We start from the raw sequence: 24272 nt of genomic DNA, 5'->3' as shown, positions 1-24272 counted from the left end.
GGAGCCCCCCAAATATTGTCTCATTAGAACAAAAGAGACTCCTGTCACCCAGGAGATTCCAAGGGATTTGAGAGCTCTGTGTGAGGCACCAGGGTCAAAGATCAAACATTTGAACAAAAGATGCTCCTTCGGCTCTTATCACTTAGGAAGTTGCAAGAGTTTTAGAAGCTCTGTGCCAGGAATAGGAGGCAGAGACCAGTATATATATATATATATTTTTTTTTCTATTATTTGATAGCTGTCCTATCCAAGTAACTGTTGCCTAACCAAAGGTCGTGAAGATTTACTCCTATGTTATTTTTAAAGACTTTCATAGTTTTAGCACTTACATCTAGGTCTATGGTCTGTTTTTACTTCATCTTTTTATACGGTGTGAGTTAGGAGTCCAGCTTCATTGTCTTGCATGTGGATGTTTAGTTGTCTCAGAACCATTTGCTGAAAAGATTACTTTCTCCCATTGAATTGTCTTGACATCTGTGTCGAAATCAATTAACCAGAAATGTAGAGGTTGGGTTTATTTTTTTTTCATCAGCATGCTGTACATATTCCCCTAAAAGTTAGAGTTAACTAAATTGGTTTGTTTTATTGTTTGGGAAATACCTGATATGTTCCTAGAAAAGAGGATTTGCAAAGTACACATTGGCCCATAGAATATGACATGTTAAAGATGACCTTAAGCCCCTTCCATATTTTATAAGGGATAGTAATTTTCAAGTCCAAATACTAAACTACTATGTCTGCAATAATTATAAGAATAGTAATGGCATATATTGGACCTGGGACTGTGCAGAGCTCTTTGAGTATCTATGGCACTTAATCTTCCCAAGAAGATTCAGTGCATCCGTGTTTCCCCAGATAAGGAAATTGAGGCTTAGAGGGATTTTGTGGGCTTTTTGCCTCACACAGCTAGGGAGTCACTTCTGTATTTCCAAATCTCACATGAGCTGATCACTCTCTGTATAATGGGTATAACTTGTAGGTATTGCCTAATGGTAGAAATAAACATCTCAATGCTCCCCCAGGGTCTGAGAGCAAAGTCCCAAAAGAGCTAATTACAACCCGGAGGTGTCCTTGAAGGTACCATGTTTAATCTTTAAATTCATGCAAAATTTTCCATCACCATGATATGTGTGTTTATTGAAACTACATAACATATGTGTTTATTTAAAATAAATCTGGGTCCTGAAGGTAATCTATAGAAGTAGGGAATTCCTATATTGGCGCCCCGTCCTTCTTTTTTTTTTTTTTTTTTTTAATTACAACCAAAGTGTTTCAGGAACAGTACATATTCCCTCCTCTAAAAACTCTCTAGAACTATCCTTAGGCCTCCCTGAAAGAGCCCTTAGGGTCACAGGATTCTGCTATGACTGATGGACTCCACATGCTCCTGAAGCATGGCTATAAAACAATTTCCTTTAAGCAAATCTTATTTTCTTACTGACTTACATTATACCAGTGAAGATGTATTCCCACAGGAACAAAGAAATGTAGCCCCAACATGTAATTTTGAAAGAATTGCATCTACAGGAAAGCTTTCCGAAATCACATCGTTTTTTAAAAAGTATATCATTTTTGAAAAATAATAATAAAGCCAAACTGAGTCACAAGGAGAATGAATAGTGTGCTAAATCTTAAAATACTTTGCCAACATCTGCATTTCCTTGTGGAGTAGTTTCCCCAAAAGGAAATTTGTCCACTGTGTTCTCTGGGCTTTTCAGCAATCAGTAACTAGTTTTAAAAGAAAAAAAAAAAAAGAGTGTTAAAATGCTTAACATTTTCAATGTATTTATTAAGGATGATCTCTTAAGTAATCCATGGCTAGAGCCATTAATGTGTTTGCTTAATATTCCGTGTATTTTCTTTAGAGTGAAAATGGGTTTATTCTGCATACATATACCTGCATAGTCCTAATCCTTTTTCTTCTGGGCTTTGATTTCCACAACGGGTGTGCAGTTTTCTGACACAGAAGAGGAAAGGAAATACTTGCTAGTCAGCTGGTCTTGAAATTTCATAATTTCTGAAGGTCTTTCCTAAGCCTATTAATTAAGCTTGATAGGGCAACAAAAGGGAAAACTTATGGAAGCATGATTCTGCCCTACTGGGGATGTGCCTGGCAAGCTGGTGAAGCAAACAAGCCAGAAGTCTGTTTGCAAGAGGACTGAAATGTGTCTTAGGAGGACACAGATCCTAGAGAAAAAAGAGTGTAATATGGAGAATCCAGTAAGAAAGTTTGGTCCCAACAATAAATTGACAGCACTCTTAAGCTGGAGAGTGAAAGAGCCTTTAATAGACTATACAAATGTGTAGTCAGAAGTTACAGAAACAACCAGACCTGGTGTAATGTCTCAGGGCTAACAACACAGGGGAGCCTGTGTGGTCACTGGAATGTAGGAAGAGAAGACATGGGTCGTGCAAGGGAGAATGAGGGGAATAAATACCCGGACCTCATTCTCCTCTTACCCCCTGTCTTCTGCTGGTTCTTTCCGTTGGTCAAACACAACAAAACCCCAGAGCCCATTGTTGTGTCCACTTGGATGTCAGTACTTTCCAGCCAAAGCCCTCCAGGAACACGTCTGTAGTTGAACAATTGGGTTTATTGCTCATTAAATGAATAGGAATGCACAGCATGGAGAACACTGGGGAGTCTTAATAAGGGGATGTTAGAGAGGATTTGTTTCTAGGGTTTGGCCTGCTGGTAAGTAGTTTTGGAAAAGGCTGAAGAAGAAAGAGGCTTTGCTCTGGGCTGAATGCTAAGTAAGGCAAAAGCAACTTATTGACCAATTACAGCTTTAGCATCCCCTCATTGCTCCCTAATTCTAGGTAAGATTTATTCAGGTACCCAATCATAGAATTGTTCCCACTTCCTGACAGCATTCCCTGCCCCCCCCCCCCCCAACTAAAATGGTGGACCACTTTTATGGCTTAGACAATAATCAGTTTTTGTCTGTTTTCCCATGTAATTACAGAGTGGACTTGCTGTCTTGATTCATCCCGATCACAGAGTGTCCTTGTCTGATGTTGGGGCTCTATGCTAGATTCCATGCTCTGCCTCTCCACATTCACACAGTGTGTACTCTGGGAGGCTGACTCATGAGCAAGGAAAGCAGCCCCTATCCTCTAGGACTGGCCTGATCCAGTTGGCTTGGCCTTGGGTTTCAGTTATTGAACACAAATTTGCACAGAACCTCAGCATCAGTTAAGATTACTGAAGATGCCAATTCTGAGTCCACCGTGATACTTGTCATCAGCATACACCTCTGAGCCCAGCTCTCCATGGGGAAAAGTAAAAAGTGAGAGAACTTTTGAAAAGAAAAGCCACTTACAAAACACTAGAGCTTAAGACAGAAGACTGTCTCTATCAGAACATGACCCAAAGGGAAGAGGACCTTCTCCCACACCACTACAGGTCACTGGGCACTGTGCGTTGGGCACTTTTTGTGAGGATGTCTCCAGGACAATGGGGAATGAGTGCACATGATTGGAAACAGCATATGATTGGAAACTGATGCTCAGTGAAGCAGAGGAGGTCCAGTGGGGATGGATGATACATGAGCATAGAAGGAATGCCCCCTGGGGACACCCAGATACAAACAGGGGACTTCGCAGGGAGACAAGGTCTTGAATTTTGTAAGAGGGAAGAACCAGAGGAATTTGGGCTTACCATTATCATTACTTTGTTAGTATCCATGGGCTGTTGAAGCCTAGAGGAACTTAGTATACATATTTTTAAACACCAAGCAAACTAATTTTATATGCATTTAATTAAAATGAGCTTTTTCTTGAGTTTGGCAATGATGCACAATGCGCTTTTAACAGCTTTGTGCATCATTCCCAACCTGTAAATGTGAATAATCATGCTTACTTATTTATAAAGTTCTTTGAGGTTTTTGGATGAAAGGCTCTTTTAAAGTACAAAGCATTAATTTTTTGTGACAGAGCACTATACCAGAAGTGAACATGAAGCAATATAAAAATTTTGTGTTCTTTCTTCCTTTAAGTTTTTAGTTGCTTTCTTCACAAAGACACAAAAGCCAGTCTCCAACAGGAGATGTGGTGTTTGAGATAACAGAACTAATAAAGTACTGTAAGTATAAAATCCTAGATAGGCTTGAATTGGCTACTCCTTTTGAGAATGTGAGAAATGAATTGATAGACAAAGTATTTTGTACAAATGAACTCATTTCAGTAAGTCGCACTGATAATCTTAAGAGTATGTAAATGGACCTCTATTTATAGACTCGTTATATCCATTTTTGACCAGGACGAGCAAGTGAAGCAGTAGCAATAGTCAATCATTACAAGTAACTAGACCACAAGAGAAAAATGTGCCAGTTGCTAGGTGATGACTTTCAATCTATCATTTTAGGCAATAAATATAAGATGAAGTTATGAGGAGAGAAGCTATTCATAGCTAAAACTCTAGCTAAAATGGCTATTATTTATTGCACGGAACTGAAATTGGATGAAGTCGAGAAACCCAACGTACAAACCCAGAAGCTGAGATACTACACAAGCGGACGTATTTCAAGGACAAATCCAAAGGTAAACAGAAAACAAGAATTTAGGGGAGGGTGGAGAGGATAAAAGGTTTAAGATAAAAATGGACTCGACTGCGTCACTTATTACCATGTTTCAAACCATAAAATAAAATGGAAAAAAACATTTTTCCGAACTTTACCATTCTGAGAAAGAAGACAAGTCTTTCAGCCCCTATCAGTTACTTCGCAGGTGGCAATAATACATTTGGCACAATGGCATATGCAAATGCTGTGTGAGACCCTGTGTTTCCGCCCTCTGAGAGCACAGAAATTGGCTTGGAAGTATAGGTAACGCAAATGAAATGATCAGAGAAGAGCAGGGGCACTAAAAACATTCAGTTAAAACCTATGCCTGGCATAAAACAAGCACTCAATCAGTGCTGGCTAAATAATAAAGAATTGTGTGTGCCGTAAGGGTGCCTGTTGCTGGTTCTATAAGGGAAAACCATAGCTGCCTCAAACACAGCTGAGAATTACAAAGCATACGAAATAGCCTCCCTCATTACCCATTTACTTTAGCAAGCCCGATAATCTAGAACAGTGGTTCTCATACTCTAGTGTGCATCAGAATTACCTGGAGAACTTGGTAAAACACAAATCACTGGGTCCCACCCACAGAGTTTCTGACCCAGTAGGTCTGAGCAGGATAATTTTCATTCTTAACATACTCCCAGGTGATATGGGTACTTCTGATCTGGGGAGCACATTTTGAGAATTACTGGTCTAAAAGATTGTAAGTAAATTTAAAAGCATGAAAGAGGATACTCATAACAGCTAACATTTACTGTGTACCCACAATACCACTATGCTTCAAATCCTCCTAGGTGATAGATGATAGATATAGATAGATAGGTAGGTAGGTAGGTAGGTAGGTGATAGATATAGATAGATAGATAGATAGATAGATAGATAGATAGATAGATAGATAGATAGGTAGATAGATATAGGTGGAAGGAAGGAAGGAAGGAAGGAAGGAAGGAAGGAAGGAAGGAAGGAAGGAAGGAAGGAAAGGAAAAGGGAAAGGAAAGGAAAGGAAAAGGAAAGGAGGAAGGGAGATGAGACAGACAAAGACCAAAGGAAAGTCTCTAATATTAATGCATATGCAAACATAAAGAATAGGCATTTTTATTTGTATCTTATAGCTGAAGAACTAGAAGTAGGCTCTGAGAAGTTAAAACATTTGCCTACAGCATGTAAGAGGTAGAGCACAGACTTGAACCCTGATCTGTCTCCTTCAAAGCCCATGCTGTTTCTGCCATATCCTTCTGGATCTCTCTGCAGTCACATGCTAACAGAAAAAAACCAAAAAACAAAACCAGCTTATGGTGTCAGAGGAGCCTGAAAATCAACCAAAACCAGATGGAAGATCACAAAATGCACAGCAGCCTGGGGTTTTTAAGACAAGACAAGACAGCCTGACCTTCTTCAGGCTGGAGACAAGGGACCAGTGTTGAGCTACACAGTTTTATTGCTTAGGGTGACCCTTGACAGTGGTGTGGGTGGCTGGGCCTCCCTTATGGCTCTGTGTTACAGCCAAAGCAGAAGCTGGCTGGCGTGACCTTCCAAATCCAGAGAAGGGTAAGAGGACATGCTTCAAAATTACATTTTCTCTTTGAAGGGTTCACATTGCCCCCATTGACCTCTACCTCAAATAATAATTATAAGTGGAAACGGAGGGGGTAAAAGCCATAGAAGTGTCTCCTGACCATAACAGACACCAAAGAATGGGGGGAGGGGTTCCTCCTCTCCCTCCTCCTCCCCCTCCTCCTCTTCACGTGAAGAAAAGCCCTTGTTTCCTAGGCCGATCTGTTTCTCCTCTCTCCTCTTTTTGCAGAACCAACATGTTCATCAATCACCCAAAGTCGAAATTCATCTTTGATTTCTTTCTTTCCTGTTGTAAGAGCACATTCCCTATAACCATGCTAACACCTTTGTTGGGGTACAGTTGAGAAACTAAATGCACCTTAAAAAATGCACCTCAAGTGTATACTTTGATAGATTTTAACATATGTATATATCCATGAAACACACTAGATAGTGAAAATCAGCATAATATAACCCTTAGAAGTTGCCTGTGGCTTACCTTTCCAACTGTGAGCATCCTTCTCACCCCAGGTGACCACTGTCTGCTTTCTACCTCCCCCCCCCCCCCCCCCCGCGGAAATAACCTAAAGGTTATTTTGCCCTTTTCAGAGTGACATTAACCTTTTCCTGTGATTATTTGCCATTTATGTTCTTTTGTGAAATGTCTGTTTAAATCTTTTCCTAAAGTACTAATTTATTAAACAAATTAATAAATAATACTCATTTATTGTTATTATTGAATTTTAAGTGTTCTTCATATGCATCCTGGATGCAAGCCTTTGGCCAGATACGTCTGCAAATATTTCCTCCCAGTCTGTGCCTTGTCTTTTCATTCTCATCACAATGTCTTTTGAAGAGAAGCTTAAAATTTGGTGAAGTCCAATTTACTTTTTTAATAGATTATGCTTTTGGTGTATCTGAAAAATGTTTCGTCTTACCTAAAGTGAAAAAAATGTTCTCCTATGTTTCCTTCTGGAAGTTGTACAGTTACAGGCTTTACATTTAAGTCTATGATTCATTTTCAGTCAGTTTTGTATGTGGCTCAAGGTATAGATTGAAATTCCTTTTTTTTCTGCTTTTGTATGTGGATAGCAAATTGTTCCACGCCATTTATTGGAAAACTAATCAAAATCTTTCTCCACTTTTTTGCTGTCAGTTGGCCATGTATGTATGTGTCTGTTTTGGTTTTCTGGACTCTGTTTTGTACCATTGACCAGTTTGTCTACAACGATATCATTATGCCATGGTCTTGATGACTGTAACGTTATGGTGAGCCTTGAGATCGAGAAGTGTGATGTTTGTTCTTCGTTTTGAAAGTTTTATTGGTGTGCTCTCTTTAGCAGCACATACACCGAAGGTCATATTGGCTATTCTAGGTCCCTTGTATTTCCACACAGCTTTTATGGTTTTTGCCTGGGACTGCTTTAAATATATAGATCAACTTGGAGAAAATTGGTGTATTAAAATACCAAGCCTTCAGATCCTTGGGCATAGAATACCTCTCCATTTTTCAGGTGTGCTTAAATTGACTTCAACATTGTGTGGTTTTCAGTGTACAGGTATTACTCATCTTTTTTAGATCAATCATTAAATATTGTAAGTCTTACCTTGTTGGGTTCTGTATATTTTTATATTCCTATAAATATTTGTGACATTTGTTCTGGAATAGAGTTAAGTTACTCAGAGATTAGAAATGATTTGATTCTTTTGGAGTTTGCTGTAAAGCTTTGTTAGAACAGAACAGCACTCAGTCCAAGATTAATTTTTTCCCTGCTAGCGAAGTAAAACCCTTCTGAGCACTCTCCTTTATGCCTTATGAATTACGACATTTTCTATTCTTGCTGGTGTGAGCACACAATCTTCCTGGCCCCATGGGAGGAGATCTTAAGGGCTGTTTCCTCTAATCCTTCCAGATGGTTCTTTTCCAGGCCTCAGGGTGCTTCCTTACATGTAGGCACTGCCATTGCTTAGCAGAATACACACGGGTACCTTCTGCAGACCCAGAATCCTCTCTCTGGAGCTCTCTCTTCTTATCTGTTGTCCCATGCAAGCTCTGCATGTTTGGGAGACTGGCCCCCTGGTAGCCCCATCTTTGTCTCCGCAAGTCAGAGAAACCACTAGGGTCTACCTGAGTTCCCTTTCCTACTCCAAGGCCTGGAAGCCCTTTCCGAGCAGTAAGCTGGGGCCATCACGGAGAATCATTTGTCTCCCAACTTTCTGAGAATACTGCCCTTCCTTCGTTGTCTGATGTCCACCGTCTTGAAAAACTTTGTTTCATAAATTTGTCTATTTTTTCAGTTGTTTTAAGTGGGAAGGCAAAACTAGTCCCTGTTATTCCGTCTTGGCACAGTGGAAGTCCTGCGTGCCCTATGATTTTATTCTGTTTCTCTTTTATCACATGTTTTCTATTCTACCACCCCCATTGCTACGTTGTAAAAACAACAGTGAAACAGCTTTCCTCTATGAAAACCTGCTCTGTGCCAGGGCCTCTATCACACGCTTGATAAACATCATATCCACCAACCATGGCTGTAAGTTGGGCTTATTTTTTTATTTACAAAATATTTCAGACATTCGGAAAAGTTGAAAGTGATGTGAATACTCTCAACACCTAGAAGTGACAGTGCTAATGTTTGTGGCGTTTGCTTCAGCAAAACCAAAGTTTCTTTGTGACCTGTTCCCTAGTGCCGCTCCCACCTTCTCTCACGTGAGGTAGCTATTATGCTGGAGCTGGAATCGGTAAGGTGGGTTTATTACCTCCACTTACTGATGAGAATTCTGAGGCTCACAGAGATTAAGTAGCACGCAGAGGGCCATTCAGTTTATAACAGGACGGACTAATACTGGAGTTCTGGTCTCTCTGGCCCAAAGCCATGTGCTTCACCACAAGTATACATTCGTCTTCCTGAAGCCCCATCTGAATCATAGAGTTTCCCAATTTTGAATCCTATCCCTGAATTAAATATGTTTCTCATCTTGGCTTTATAGTCCTGACAAGGCATGACTTGCGTGTACGTTAGACACTCCTATTTTCCGTAAACCTCTTCAGATCATACAAAACCATCCTATTCTATGTAAACCTCTTCAGGTCATACAAAACCATTTGGTTGCCCCCAGTAGTACAGTGAATTTTCTTGCTGTTGCATCATTGCCTGTATTTTTTCCTCCATCTGGAATGTTCTCCTCTCCCCATTTCTGCAGTTCAAAAACCATGCTGATTCTTCATAGTTTATCTGACAAAAAAACATTGATTGAGTCATTTATTCATATCCCATATCAATGACTGCACAGAGCAGATGACCAGTGGCTGTTCGAGTCTTTGCTCCTTCCCTTCACCCGGGCACTTTGTCACTCAGAACCCTATCGCAAAGCATTTTTCATGTCTTCCCCCAGCGTTTTGTCATATTTGATAGTATTTTGTATATGTGCCTTCCCTCTTGTATATTGTAACTTTATCTCTGTATTACCATGAATGTCTAGCATAGAGCCTTTGTACATAACAAGGGCCCAATTAATGCTTATTAAATTGAATTACACATTCAAAATCTGGATATCCTGGGAAATATAGGAATTGGTAAATGTAGTAGTATTTGTTTTTAATTTACTTTTACCTTAAAAAAAATACCAAGCATGAGAGTTTTCTTATGCTGGTGTATACACAGAGCCCTTTCTGAATGTCCAGGGCTTGGGCCCACGTGGAGCCTTTTTTGTTCCTCCAACAAACCTCTGAAACACAAAAAGAAATCTCAACTCTGTCCTTGCACCCATAGAAAATGGCATTAACATCTTAAAGCAAGTTGGCTGAAAGACATTTGGATCCAAGCAAGTGATATTGGGCCAAATTTTCACACTGATACGATCTTACGCTATCTTCTACCGCAGGTGTTTTGTTCTGTGTTGGCCCGAACGACTGCATGTTGTTGTCATCATTGCCATGGAAAGTGTCACTGGAATGAAAGGGGTTGCCATCAATGGGTCTTTTTATGGTTACTGAGCTGCAGAGCGAACCTGTTTGAGCTGGAATAATGGATACAGTGGATTCCCCAGCTAATTCCATGCAAGTTTAGTCCCATTTTATAGTTCCAGTTGCCTTCAACTAAAACAAGATGGTAACTCTGAGATTATTCATTACATAAGGCAGAAAATAAATCTTGTATTAATGCTATCTATAGTGAAAAAAAAAAGTATGCTTTCTGATACAAAGAGAATTTGGTGCTGGAAAGAAATGCTTGGATTTACTTCTATTCTTGTGCCACATAAATTTACTAAGCGAGGCGGATTAACTAAAGATCGAGAAGGGAAAAAAATACCTAAAACCAGAATAAAAATTCCAGGTCGCTTCCCCTTATTCAACTCTGTGTGCATGGACACTGCTGATTCGGGCATGTACCATTTCCTTTTCATTATTCATCCTCCTAGAAGCTGGGCAGACTACCAATGTGTTAAGGCGTGTTGTGAGAAAGTAATGACCTCTCGGCCAAAGGCACCCTCCCCATCGCATGCTCTATCTACTGGGTGTAGCCACACAGGAACACCTTGAGGTCCCCGTTCAAGGAGGAGCCTAGCATCCCCCTCCTGAAAGCACGTCCACCGCCAGTCCAGCCCATGGTGCATCAGTGGCATCCTCGCGATCCCAGTGGGGTTCGGATCAGTGAGCACTGGCTGAGGACCTCCTGTGTGCCAGAACCTACTGTGCCGTGTTCCACGGTGAATACAATGTAACATCTGGTTTAGGAGCCCTCACAACTGAATCCAACCATAAAGAACTTTAAGATACTCTTGTTAGGAAGTCTCATTATGGGTGGCCCACCCAAAAAGGAAACACATTGTTCAGCCGCCCTGTTCTGAAATGATGCGTCTGGTCTGGTCTGTGCGCTCTGACCATTAGATTGTTAATTTTAATTTAGAGTTGGGTCCATGCTGACTTCGGTAAAATTCAACAGAGTTTTCTACCCAGGACTTAATGAAAAGCAATGAAAAGGATCAAATAGCCTGATTGAATCCATACCTTAAAAATAGCTTAGCTATAATACACTACATAGATATTAATAAGTAAATATATGCATGTTGATATACATGTATATACAGTATTAAAGTTTAATAACTGAGCCATAACTAATACACAGAGCTAACTAAAATTTAAGTGTAGTGTGAGCAGTCCTGCTAACAGTGTCACCCAAAGGAATTGCGCCATCATGGTGGGGGGGTCTAGCCTTTTCAGCTTATCTCCAGCTTCTAGGTCTGCTTTTCAGTCCTTTTGGTGACCCAGACTGATCCCATGCTAGGCCATTTGCTTACCTTTTTTATTCTAAGGTTGATATATTATTACAGAGAATTTCATTCTCTTTTTCTGTCAGTGCTCAAGGTTTTAAGTCTTCACTAGGTATCTCACTCTTCCCCAAGCTATTACTGTTCCTAATGTACTATTGCACATATGGGTGCAGTGCTGGACCATAGCATACTCACTAACCTTTGATGCCTGCTCTGCCCTGCTCTCTGTTACAGCCATGCAGATTCCTTGCCTCTACTGAAATTTAGTGGTGGAAGGGATTCTCTAGAACACCCTGGACCTCAGGAAGGGAAGGAACAGCTTCCAGGCTAAGTGCTTTCTGAAGAGTTTTCTGCATTGTGAAGGAGTTATTGATGCTCTTCTTTCTTTCTTCCCAGGGTTTCTGTGAGCAATCAATACATGCACACTTAATGTGAGGCCTGCAGTACGATAACATGATGAACAAGGGCCCATGGAAGCATGGAGGAGGGAATGATTAATTCTGAAAGGACAGTGATGTTTGAAGATAATGATTAGAAATTTTGGTCTGGTAGAGGACACATGAAAGAACATTCTAAGTGTATGGAACAGCAGGGGAAAATGCATGAATTTATTGAAGTGAGTGGACTGTATATAAAATGTGAGGCCCAGTGTGACTGGCGTACCAGGGGTTTGAGATGAGGTGAATCTGGAAAGGGAGCAAGATTTCAGAGATCCTTAAATGTCACGATAAAGATTTTGAGATTTGTCTCTCAAAACAAAACAAAACAAAACAAAACAAAAACTCTCCTTTGACTTCTGTTTAAGCAGGTTTTGACATAATCTAATTTGCTTTTTCCAAAGGAAATTGACTGCAATGTAGTGGATGGACTGGGGAGGTGAGGGACAGTGGCAGGCAGACCAGTTAGGGTCACTGTAGTAATCCATGCGAGAAGCAAGATAGATCTCAAAGAAAGGTAGCAGAGAGAGCGGGACAGTATGTCATTTCAGTTGTAGATCAAAGAGACTTAAATGAGATGAAGGGATAAAGAAAACGGAATCAAGGGTGAAGTTCAGGTTTCTGAACTGGATAACTGTGTAGGTTGTTGTATCATTAATTCACATTAAAAATATAGGGTGTGGATAGAGTTTTGCTTTGGGGGGATATGGAGGAACAGGAAAGGTAGAGATGCCACTCTTGCCTAGAAGAATCCTTAGCTCATGGCTGGCCTTTGGTCATTGCCCTTCTAAAGCAGTATCAAGGGGCAAAGTCATTTCTATGGCCCACATGGGAAATCAAGCATAGTTCAGCCAAAGCAAGCAAGAATACAACTGCATGAACCATTCTGGTACCAACCCACACCTTAGTACTGGGTCTTTCAGGTCTAAGCTACTTGAGTGATTGACCTTTCCTCTCTCTGCAGGAAGGAGGTACTGGCCCCCAATTCTTCACTCGTTTCTGTATCCATACCCTTTGCCTTTGCAGTGCCTCCTACAAAAGACCTTATGTACTTTCCAGTCTCGTGACATTGAGTTTGATGAATGAGATATTAGTAGACCTGATACAAGCAAAGACCTGAGATGTGCTTGTGCAGTGGGGCTTTCTTCCTCTTTTGCGTTTTACTTTTCACCAGTAGAAATAGTTTCCCCTGGGTAGATGTTTCCCCTTTACCCAGGTTCTACAACAAATACTCAAGAGGCAGAGCCAATCCAGCATCAGCAACTTGAAGCCAAACCACCTCAGCCCACAGGAAGAAATAGGTACATTGTGCCACTGAGTTTGGGCATGTTTTGTTATGCAGTGAAAACTCACTGATAAAGCCATTAGGTGAAATACATGGTTATGGATAGTAATCTAATCAGCTCCCATACTGACGCTTCAGCCAGCTGTGTTGAGTCTGGCACAGCCCCCAGCATATCAAATGCTGGTCTGAACAGCAGCTGCAGTGGTGACAACTGAAGTTAGATCTGTTCACATTGATTATGTGACCTTTCATGGATTTTCAGCCACCATTAAAAAAAACATCCACTTCTGCTAATGATTGGCATTGTGCTTGTATTTTACAGATTACTGGGAATAAAGCTTCTGCTACCAGGAGTAGACTTTTGCATACCTTACTTACCCCTGAATCAAGAAATTCTTCCTCATTTGAATCTCAGTTTCTTATTCTATTCTAAGTCTTAAATTCGCTAATTTTGGGGGTGGGGGGTCGGGGAGGTGGAGCATGGGCTTAGTTAGTTTTGTTTTCTGGAGATGTAGAATATCTGATCGGATGCCAACTTTAAATTCTTGAAGAAAAGTATTAACTAAACTTTTGGCCTTTCTTTCTCTGGGTAAACAACCCAAACTCATTTAACCTTTCCTCAGAGCTTCAATTTGCCAATTATTTGACTGTTTCTCTGCTCTTTTCTGAACCCATTCTACTTTGTTATATCTCTTCTAAGTTATAAAGACCGAGATTGGACATGGTCTGTACATCTGAACTGGTGCTTAGTATAATTCTTTTACTCCTGGGTCTTTAAGACGGTGCCAGCTCAGAAACATCAGGAATTAGCTTTCATTGCATTATAATAGAGAATATGTGCTCTCTGTGAATTTCCCAGCTGTCCCTGGGGCCCCCCAACTTCTACTTTGGTGATGATTTTTAAAAATATTTTATTATTTTATTTTATTTTAGAGAGAGAAAGAGTAATGGCAGGGGAGGGGGCAGAGGGAGAGGGAGACAGAGAGAGAGAGAGACAGAGAGAGAGAGAGAGAGAGAGAGAGAGAGAGAGAGAGAGAGAGAGAATCCCAAGCAGTCTCCTTGCCCAGCACAGAGCCCAAAACGGGGCTCGATCCCATGACCCTGGGATCACAACCTGAGCTGAAATCAAGAGTCAAACACTCAGCTGACTGAGCCACCCAGGTGTCCTTGGCAATGATTTTTGATCTCAAAGTCTTAATCTGCATTTGGTCCTGGACATGATCACTCCAGGTTGTTGATGATTGCTCTTTTATTTTTTATTTCTTCGGCTGAGACTGATCTGTGTCATCCAGATTTGGCGTTTCCACAGTTAAAAAAAGAGAGCCACATTAAATAATTAGAATGAACACACACCATTCTTGTAATACCAGTCAAAGGTAATTTATATTTAGGTAAGTACTAAGTATAAATAATTTACTAAGATACATAAGAATAAACATTAAGCTAGGTACTAAGGAGAAATACTAAGATAGTTAAATACTACCATAATTTTATAGCCTGCCCAAAGGAATATTGCAAACGTAATTTGTCACTTTTGTAAAGGGAGCCCCTCAAAAAATGAGGTGAGGAAAATTAACAGCAGCAATAGTAGTAATAATAACAGCTAACATTTATTGATTACTAATAATGTTCCAGGCACTGTACTGTTTTCACATCTTAGGTCCCACACAAGAAGACTCCTAGATAAGGAATTAGTGTGAATGGTTAATTCAGTTGTGTTCCCAGGACAAACCAGGAAGGGGGAGGAGAAAGCAAGACAGGGAAGAAAAAAGAAATCATGCTAGTGTGCAATTTCAGCCAAAATCCCGCTGTGGAACAAAGTCACTTCCAGTTGAGAATTACTGGTACAAAGTCCTCGTGATAGTGTGGCATTGGTGGCAAAAAGGACAATTAGATCAGTGGGAAAGAGTAAAGAATCCAGGGGTGCCTGGGTCTCAGTTAGTTAAGCATCCGACTTCGGCTCAGGTCATGATCTCACCATTCGTGGGTTTGAGCCCCACGTTGGGTTCTGTGCTGACAGCTCAGAGCCTGGAGCCTGCTTCGGATTCTGTGGTTCCCTCTGTCTGTGCCCCTCCCCCCGCTCATGCTCTCTCACTCTCTCTCAAAAATAAATAAATATTAAAAAAAATTTTTTTTAAAGAATAAAGAATCCAGAAATAGATCTGTACACATGTGGCCAATTGATTTTCAACAAAGGTGCAAAGGTGATTCTTTTGAGAATGATGGTCTTTTTAACAAATTATGCTGAAATAATTGGCTGTCAATATAAAAAATAAAAATAAATGAAAAATAAGCCACGTCAGTACATGCTTGACATGACACACAAAAATCACTAAAAATGTATCATGGGCTTAAAAAACTGAAAACTATTAAATTTCTTAAGGAAAACAGGAGAAACTCTTTGGTACCATGGATTGGTCAGGACTTTCTTGGACAAGCACCAAAAGCACATTCCATAGAAGAAAAAATTACTTCATCGAAATTAAGAACTTCTGCTCTTTGAAAGGCTCTGCGAAAAGAAGGAAAAACCAAGCCACAAACTGAAAAAGAAAATATTCGTAAATCTTTTATCTGGTAAGCGGCTTGCACTCACAAGATAAAGAACTCTCAACTTTCAATTATAAGAAAGCAAACAACCCAGTAAAAATCAACAAAAGATTTGAAGATATATGAATGGCAAGTGAGTGTTCAGCATCATTAGTCTTCAGGTAAATGCAGATTAAAACCGCAAGAACTCTCACTTCACACCTACTAGAATGGCTATAAAAAATATACACAGAATTATAAGTGTCAGTGAGGATGTGGAGAAACTGTAGTTCTCATGAATTTTTGGGGGCGATGGGACACCCATTTTGAAAGCCATTCTGTCATTTCTTGAAAAGTTAAACATATATTTACCACATTACCTAGCAATTTCACACTGGGATATCTAAGAAAGAAAGGGGGTGGGAGGGAAAGGAAGGAAGGAAGGAAGGAAGGAAGGAAGGAAGGAAGGAAGGAAGGAAGGAAGGAAGGGGAAAGAAAGAGAAAGAAAAGAAAAAGAAAGGAAAGAATGAAAGAAAGGAAAGAAGAAAACATATGTCCACACAAAGATTTGCACGCGAATATTCATAGCAGCGTTTTTCATAATAGCCAAAGAGTAGAAACAGTCCAATTGTCCATCAGCTGGTGAATGGGTAAAAAAGATGTGTAACAACCATGTAATGGAATGCTTTTTAGCACGTGAAAGCAACAAACTATCAACATGGATAAACTTTAAAAACATTATCTAATGCTAATTGAAAGAAGCCATATGCAAATTGTCACATGATTCCATCTATATAAAATGTAGAAAAAAGACAAATCTGTAGAGAAAAAAATCTGTTTGGGTCAACTCTGGCTGGGGGTAGGAATAGGGATTAACCACAAACAGGCATGAGAGATTTTTTTTGGTGGGAGGGGAATGATGGAAATACTCTAAAACTGGATTGTGGTAATACTTGCACAACTGTAGATTTTCCAAAAATCGTTGAATTGTACACTTAAAATCGTTAAGTTTTATGGTATGTAAATTATACCTCAGCGAAGCTGGGTTTTTTTTTTTTTTTTTAAAGAAGGTCATGTTGTATGTGTAATTTTGCATTCCATTCTTTTCACTAAACACCATACCATAATGGCGTTGTTAATGTCATTAAAGACAATTCAGAAACATCTTTTTAATAATTACTATTTCTTTTAATACACATACCCAAAATTTGTATAAGACTTTCCCTTTAAATTGTTTCTGATTTTTTCAAAGTAATGTTTTGTTTATTTTCCTTGTGCACTTAACTATGTGACCTAGAATATGTTAACCTCTCCCAGCTTTAATTTTCTGATAGAAAAATGGGCATAATTAATACCATTCGTCCTTCTGAGGTACAATGTGGTCGTTCTGAGCATTGTATAAAATCAGGTGTGAAGCACTTAGCTATGGCAATGGCAAACACCAACCTTTAGAAGTTAGCCATCGTTACTGTCATCAGCAATCATTATAAAACCTTAAATATATGATTTTTCTTCAGAACAGAATCATAGAAGTGAAATCTCAGGGGTCGTTTTTAAAAACACGGCTCTCTAAATCAGAAGTAGGCAAAACACATTCTTGTCTGTGCCCCTTTTTCCTGGGATACTGGAAACTCAGAATAGTCCCTCAGATTCTGATTCTTCTGAGAGTTCCATAATGCTAACCTTCTCAATCTCGCCAACCAGTCCTGTGATTTCTCTCCTAGTTGGGGTAGACTGGTGGCCTTGGATACAAATATTGGACAAAATGACAATGGGTGATAATTATATTCTTCCTCAGAGGTAACACAGTTGCCTTTTCATAGGATCACTAGGGGGCGCCTGGGTGGCTCGGTGGGTTAAGCATAAGGATCACTAGTGTCTCAATAAGTACAGAGAATTGGGACACGGGGTCTTCAGGATTCTCTACTGATTGGGAGAAAAACGTGGGTAATTGTATGTTCCAATCACAGACCATTTTGCATGTGGTTATGCTGCTCGAATTCCTTAGCACAGTGTCCAAGACTGTTCATTATTTACCCCTTACTTAATTCTCCAGCCTTATCTCTTGCTATTACCTCCCCACAATGTAATACTAAAATCAAACTGTAGGTCCTGCCATTCCCCGAAATGTGCTATGCTTTGTCTCCCACAAGGCTTTGTACACAACGTTTCCTTGCCCTGAACCATATCTAGTTAGCCCTGCCCCCTTCATTTGACTAACTTCTACTTGTAATCCTGGCTCCATCTTAAATGCTACGTCTTCTTGGAAGGGTTCCTGTCCCCAAGTCTGAGTGTGGTGCTCCACCTTTAAGCTCCGGTGGCACCCTGTCATTACCCTCACTGGATTTAAATCGCCTGTTTACTTGCCTTCTTCCTGATCGCACCATGTGGCAGCCAGGGGGTTGCGTCACTTTGATCTCCCTTCAAGAAAGAACTTGCTATTTAACTGCAAGGAGTGCAGTTAGCTGACGGCCTCCAGCTGTTAATGCCTCAGAGATCTACCTCCCTTTCAAGTTGAGGCCTTGGTCTTTGGGGGCAGCCCCAGCCAGTGAGCATAAGAGTGGTGCTGGGGCTAATGCAGGACTTCTAGTGTGAAATCTTTGGGTTGGCAGAGACTTCGTCAGCTCTGCATTGTGGTCTGAGGCTTGCTCTGCCTCAGCCTGTGCTCAGAGACATTGACTGTATGAGTCTCTCTGAACTTTCTTCATCCCATTCATGGGGCAGAAAAACCCTGAATTTGAGTCTTGTCTTCTGTTCTCTTTACTTCCCATACAGCAAGCCCAGGTTTTTCACTGGCCGGAGAGGATTTGCCTGAGCCTACCTCTCTGTCTTTCCTTTCTCAGATGTCTTACCTGCTTTTGGGGAGAAAGGGTTCCCTCACCCTTTCACTTCCGTGGGTCATTCTCTAATAACCCTCTTGCATTCCTAAATTTGTCACTGCATCCGCTCTCTGGTTAACCCAATTAACACAGACTGCAATTCTTTGAAGGTAAGGGCTGTATTCTTATTCAAATTGTATCTTAAGTTCCCAGAACAACACACATTAGGATCTCAATAAACAACCATGTTAATGACTGAATGAACGAATGAATGAACGAATGAATGCTCAAGACAGTGTTCAACACTAAATAATGTCTTGATCCTGTACAGTTCACAGATGTTGGTCAAAATTCAAGAATATTCGGATTTGAAGACTCAGATTCATACATGAAATGCATTTCAGGAATGACATAATTGTGCATTTTCAAGTGGGTATTTTCCAGTGGTTGGATTTAGGCCAAGTATGTAATTTACCCTTTAGGATAATCCCATGGGCTAATGCAGTTGAGTATGAGTCATAATGGATATTTGTATTTAAAATTACACAATAGCTACAAAATTGTTATTTACTATCAAAATAGCAAATTTTGAATATTACTGCTTATGCCTGGAAATCTCATCTAAATATTGCTTTATAGAATAAAATCCAAAGGCATTAAAATCTTTCAGAATACAGGCCCTGTTCATTTGGTACTTGTCACACTACCATCTGTATAAAGAGAGTAGCTAGCTGGCTCCCCCAGGAGACTGTGAACTCCTTGAGGGCAAGCATTCCATGTACTTCTCTGTACACCAATCCTCCCACCCTAACCTAACCCCCAGCATCTGCCAGGGCTGCTTGTACTGGATAGCAATGGATTTCAAATACAAGCTTCATCACTTACTAATTGTGACCTTCAACTTATAAAACCCATCCTTGTTTCTCCCACCTTTGCCCCTCTGATAAGAACTAGTAGTGAGATATGGAGATTTCCTCTCCTCTCCTTTCTCTGTCTTTGCTCCCACTCTCCGTCCCCCCCACCCCCAACGTTCCTTCTTCCCCACCTTCCTCCTTGCTCACCCCTTCCTCTTATGTTTTTTTTTCTCCTCCCTCCCTTTCTCCCTTCTTCCTTCCTTCCCTCCTTACTTTTAATCCCCATGCATTTATTAAATATCTGCTATGTCCCAGATACTATCGCTAGGTGCTTTGGAAGCAGCAGTGAATAAAGCAGACAAGACTTCTGTCCTTCTGGACCCTCACATTAAGGGTGGAGGCTATCAAAAGTAATTATCCAAATAATGAATATGTGCAATAAAGTTATAAGTGAAGGGGTGTGATGGGCAAAAAAATGCCCCCTCCCACAAGAGATCCATGTAAATTCCTAGATCCTGTGAATATGACCATATTTAGAAAAAGGGATTTTTGCAAATGTGATTAAAGATCTTGAGATGAAGAGATAACACCGGGTTACCTGGGTAAGCCTTAAATGGGCCCTGCTGACATTTTGATTTTGGATTTCTGGCCTCCAGAACTGTGAACAAACACACTGCTATTGTTTTAAGCCAGTAAGTTGGTCACAAGTTGTTATGGCAGCCACAGGAAACAAACACAAGGGGTTATATAAACAAGCTGCTGTAACCTAGGCTGGGGACCCAGGAAAAGACTGTACATAGACCTTGTCCTCCTCAGGTCTTCCCACCTTCTGTTTTCCATAACGCTTGAGAATATTGTCTCACTTTCTGGAATCTACATTCTTTCCTTTCTATTTGGAACACTCCCACCTTTCCCTTGCCCAGAAAGTTGTAGATTAATAAAATTGAAGACTAATTCTTTTTTTTTTTTTTATTTTAGAGGAGTGGGGGGTGCACAGAGAGAGAGAGAGAGAGAGAGAGAGAGAGACAGAGAATTTTAAGTAGGCCCCACACTCAGCATGAAGCCCGACATTGGGCTCGATCCCCCAACACCGGGATCATGACCTGAGCTGTAATCAGGTCAGTCAGGATCAACTGACTGAGCCACTGAGTCACCCCTGGAGATTAATTCTTGTAAGTTTGACTTGATCCCCCTTTGCTGTAGATTCTCTGAGGTCTATACTCCACATTTCTAAAAAATTACCACTGATAATTACTATTTATCAGCCTGGGTATGTATAACAAAGGGAATTGCTACGGTGCACTTTGCCAGCAGGTGCCGTTCCCTAACTCAGTCACCATGATGTGGTGTAAAAGGCACAGGTAAGCGTCATGAGTTCCACATTTTAATTCAGCTTTTTTTTTTTATTTTTTTATTTAAAAAAATTTTTTTAAAATATTTATTTCTGAGACAGAGAGAGACAGAGAATGAGTGGGGAAGGGGCAGAGAGAGAGGGAGACACAGAATCCGAAGCAAGCTCTAGGCTCCGAGCTGTCAGCACAGAGCCCAATGTGGGGCTCGGACTCACAAACCATGAGATCGTGACCTGAGCTGAAGTCGGTCGCTCAATCGACTGAGCCACCCAGGCGCCCCTTTAATTCAGCTTCTGATCCCAATTGATTATATGATCTATGCTGAGTCATTTAGGTTATTTATGCTTCAGTTTCCTCATGTGTGAAATGGAGGGTTTCAGACAGGTTTAACCCTAAAGTTTTCTTCTGGCTTTAAAATAATCATAATGCCATAGTCAAATCTTTTCACAGTTGTGAAAAAATTATGTAAATTGACTTGGGGATCCTATAACATTAATACTATAAATAAGAAGTCTGCAAAACACATTATCTAAAAGGAAGAGGACTTGAACTCATAGGTACTGTGCATCTGTTGGTTTCACCCAGCCCCAATGATTCCCAGTATCAGATGTACAGGTAATCACAGGTCCTTGACTATGCCCCCAAAACACATAATTCAAAGTCCACCTTAGGGAATTCACTGGGTTTTTTTCCCCAGTGTCATGAATTTCCTGGTATAGTTCTATTGGTAGGCTAAAACAAGTAGTATGAGCTGAGTTTTCAACCAGAAGAAGTTCCATATCAAACTTCTTAAAGCAGATTGGAAATAAACAGGTCCTAGTCCATGCCTGCTATGGATTATTCATCATTCTAACAAATCTCTGTGTCTGTGCTCTAGGCAAACCAAGTCTAAACATGCCTCCTGTTCCCTCACTCTCCTCTCTCTATGCACCCCCACAAAGTATATGACACAGGATAATATTAGTCACTTGTATATATCCATAGATGTTCCTCAATCAGCCCACTTTTGCCTGACACTGCAGGGACCAGAAATGTACAAGACATGTATGGTCCATACCATCAAAGAGCTTACTTGTACAAAGGTAGCCAAGCATTCATGCCAGCATTGTGTTCTAAGGGCCAATGTAGGAGTGCTTGAATTTGTTGTAGAAGCAGAAAGCAGGAAACAAATACTCTGGTCTGTTAACACTGGAATTTAGCCCATAGATCTGAGCTGCCCAACTTACCATTGTTGTCTCCAGTGCCTAACACAGTTTGCCCAATAGAGTTAGCACTCAAAAGATATGAATTGAATAGATAAATGTACAGTCCGAAGTGGGTAGGGATGGTCAGGGGAAGGTTCCAGAATGAGAGAGACTTGATTTAGGGTTTGAAGCATTGAAAGATATTAGATGATATAAGGCAAGAGGGAACTTATAGAAGAATATAAGGGAAGTTGCAGAAGTAGACTCTGCACAGAGATAAAAATAGGATTTGGATGTAGAGTTCATGCTGAGATGGATTCTTAAAAGGTTAATATCATTTCAGTTCGTGACTTATACATTGTTGAGTAGCAGAGTCTGCATCTAACATTTGTTAATTTTGGCAGTGGCAACAAGAGGTTCAAAGACCCAGGAGAGATGCATGGTCTTTCTTTGGGGCTGACTTGCAAAAACTTTCCTAATTAAGTGCCAGTGTTTTTATGTGTCTCTACAATCTCCAGATATGTAGTGAAAATATTTAGTTAAGGCTACAAGATTTGTGTGGCTACCCACTGCTAAGCCTAAGAAGGTCTTGTTTCATGGTACAGTGAGCTGAGGTTGTTATCCTAGAACATAGACCGTTGAGAACTGTCCCAACAAGAGGCTCTTTTCTGAAATTTGCCAGAAACGGTCATAACGGATGACCAGGACCATGTTCAGGACCATGACTCTTCCTAGCCCTCCTTTATTCTTCTCCTTGGATGTGGTTGTCTAGATTTGAAGGCCCAGATATTGTCTTTCTTCTTTGCTCACCTCCTAGTAATTTTCATGGAGTCAGGTGGAATCACAAAGATAAATTAAGTATGATGATATTCCATTTAAGATCCATATGGCTTCTGTTACTCACTGAATTGGAGCTAACATTCTTACTCTTTATGCCAAAACTACTAGAGTTCTTTCCTGTCTCATTCGTGTCCTCTTAACCTACATCTCAGCTTCTGTGCTTGTATTTTTGCATCATGGAAAGTTAAACATCAGACTGTTTGTTGGAAAGCAGCTTGGTGCATAGGCTCTCTGCTGCCTAGACTTCATTTTCCACTATAGTAATGGGAATAATACCTAACTTGTCATCCTCATAGGGTTATTAAGAAGAATCTAGTAAGATCATGCTCATGACAGCCTTTGCAAAATGTAAGACATGTAAGATGTAAGGATGTTTTCATTTTTTGAGTCTTCTCTAAGCATATGGCAGTCTCAATTTACTAAGTATTTCTGTTCTATTATACAAATAGCTACAGAAATCCCAAGGCTTTCCTAAACCTGAGTCAGGAAAATATTGTCAACCTCTTAAAATTTCCATAGCTTCATATCTTTTATGCCAGTCTCTTGTCCCCTGTGACCAACACTGTGGAGAACTCAATACATGTCTGCTGAATTAATGTATGAATGGCTCAGCATCTATCAGTCAGGATAGTCTAGGCCATGCTGCCATAACATAAAAACCCTGAAATCTCAGGTAGCCCAACAAAACTCATGTAAAATCTGATGCAGATCAGTGAGGCAAGGGGAGGCATCCAGTGACTCAGAGGTCCAGAGTTCTGTATTTTGAGTCAATACATGGTTTCCAAGGTTCCTGCAGGGAAGGAAGAGAAAGGTGGGGAAAGCTCAGAGCTTTTAACTACCCTTTCCTAGAGGTGACACATGTCATTTCCACTCATAGCCTGTTGGCCAGAACTAATAATCATACAGACCAACTGAACTGCAAAAGAGGCTACAGAATGTCAGGGAACAAATGCTGAGTGCTGACTTCTCCATGGTACAGTGCTCTCCATCTCAGTGAGGCATTGCCTGCTACACCCTCGGTCCTGTTCCAGGCACAGGGAAACAGCAATATGTAAGACAGAGAGACTCCCGGATTTCGTGGAGGGTATGCTGAGGTGGGAGTGTGAAAGCATTTTGGCTGTGCTCTAGTGTTCTACTGTGTGCTAGCTATTCTTCCACTCCACTTGTTTATTCTTCTACCTCAATTGTGCCATTTTCTAGAGTGTCCACGTTTTTAAAAGGCTAGGACTTGCTACCATTCTGCTAGATCTGTGCTCCTCCCTGGGAAGTGGGACTTGCTTCTCTTGCTTTATCTCATGTCTGCTTGTCAGAAGGTTCAGAAGCCCCTGTGGTTTCAGTGGGGAGGAGGGGAAAGGGAAGGAAGGCTGGGAGGCAGCGACTTCCAGCTGGACATGTTTGAGTTGGCACAGTCTCTGTAAGCAGCCTTGACTCCAGAGCTGCTGGAAAATGTGCTTATCACCCTAGGGGGTTGAGCAGGAAGGGGAAGGTCCCAGCTCATAGAGCCTGAATGAGAGCTAATGGTAAAGGGGTCTCAGCCTTCTGGTGGATAAGCAGGAGGAAGACGTGGGGGTCCGGCTTCAGG

General features: G+C 40.7%; 1 long non-coding RNA gene across 6 annotated transcripts in view; it reads left to right on the top strand.

Annotated features, from left to right (window-relative positions):
• The window catches only part of LOC123383009, a 48717-nt gene that overhangs the window by 8299 nt on the left and 16146 nt on the right, over positions 1–24272 (top strand). For 5 of the 6 annotated variants that reach the window (XR_006592178.1, XR_006592179.1, XR_006592181.1 and 2 more), the window contains exon 3: positions 4367–4542. This is a non-coding gene — a long non-coding RNA (uncharacterized LOC123383009). Of the gene's footprint in view, positions 1–4366; positions 4543–10004; positions 13469–24272 lie in introns of those variants that run through there. The other variant, XR_006592176.1, reaches the window with a different exon arrangement.

Source organism: Felis catus, chromosome F2 (genome assembly GCF_018350175.1).
Source record: "Felis catus isolate Fca126 chromosome F2, F.catus_Fca126_mat1.0, whole genome shotgun sequence".
Taxonomy (NCBI): Eukaryota; Metazoa; Chordata; class Mammalia; order Carnivora; family Felidae; genus Felis; species Felis catus.
This window is presented reverse-complemented; position numbering and strand designations above follow the sequence as displayed.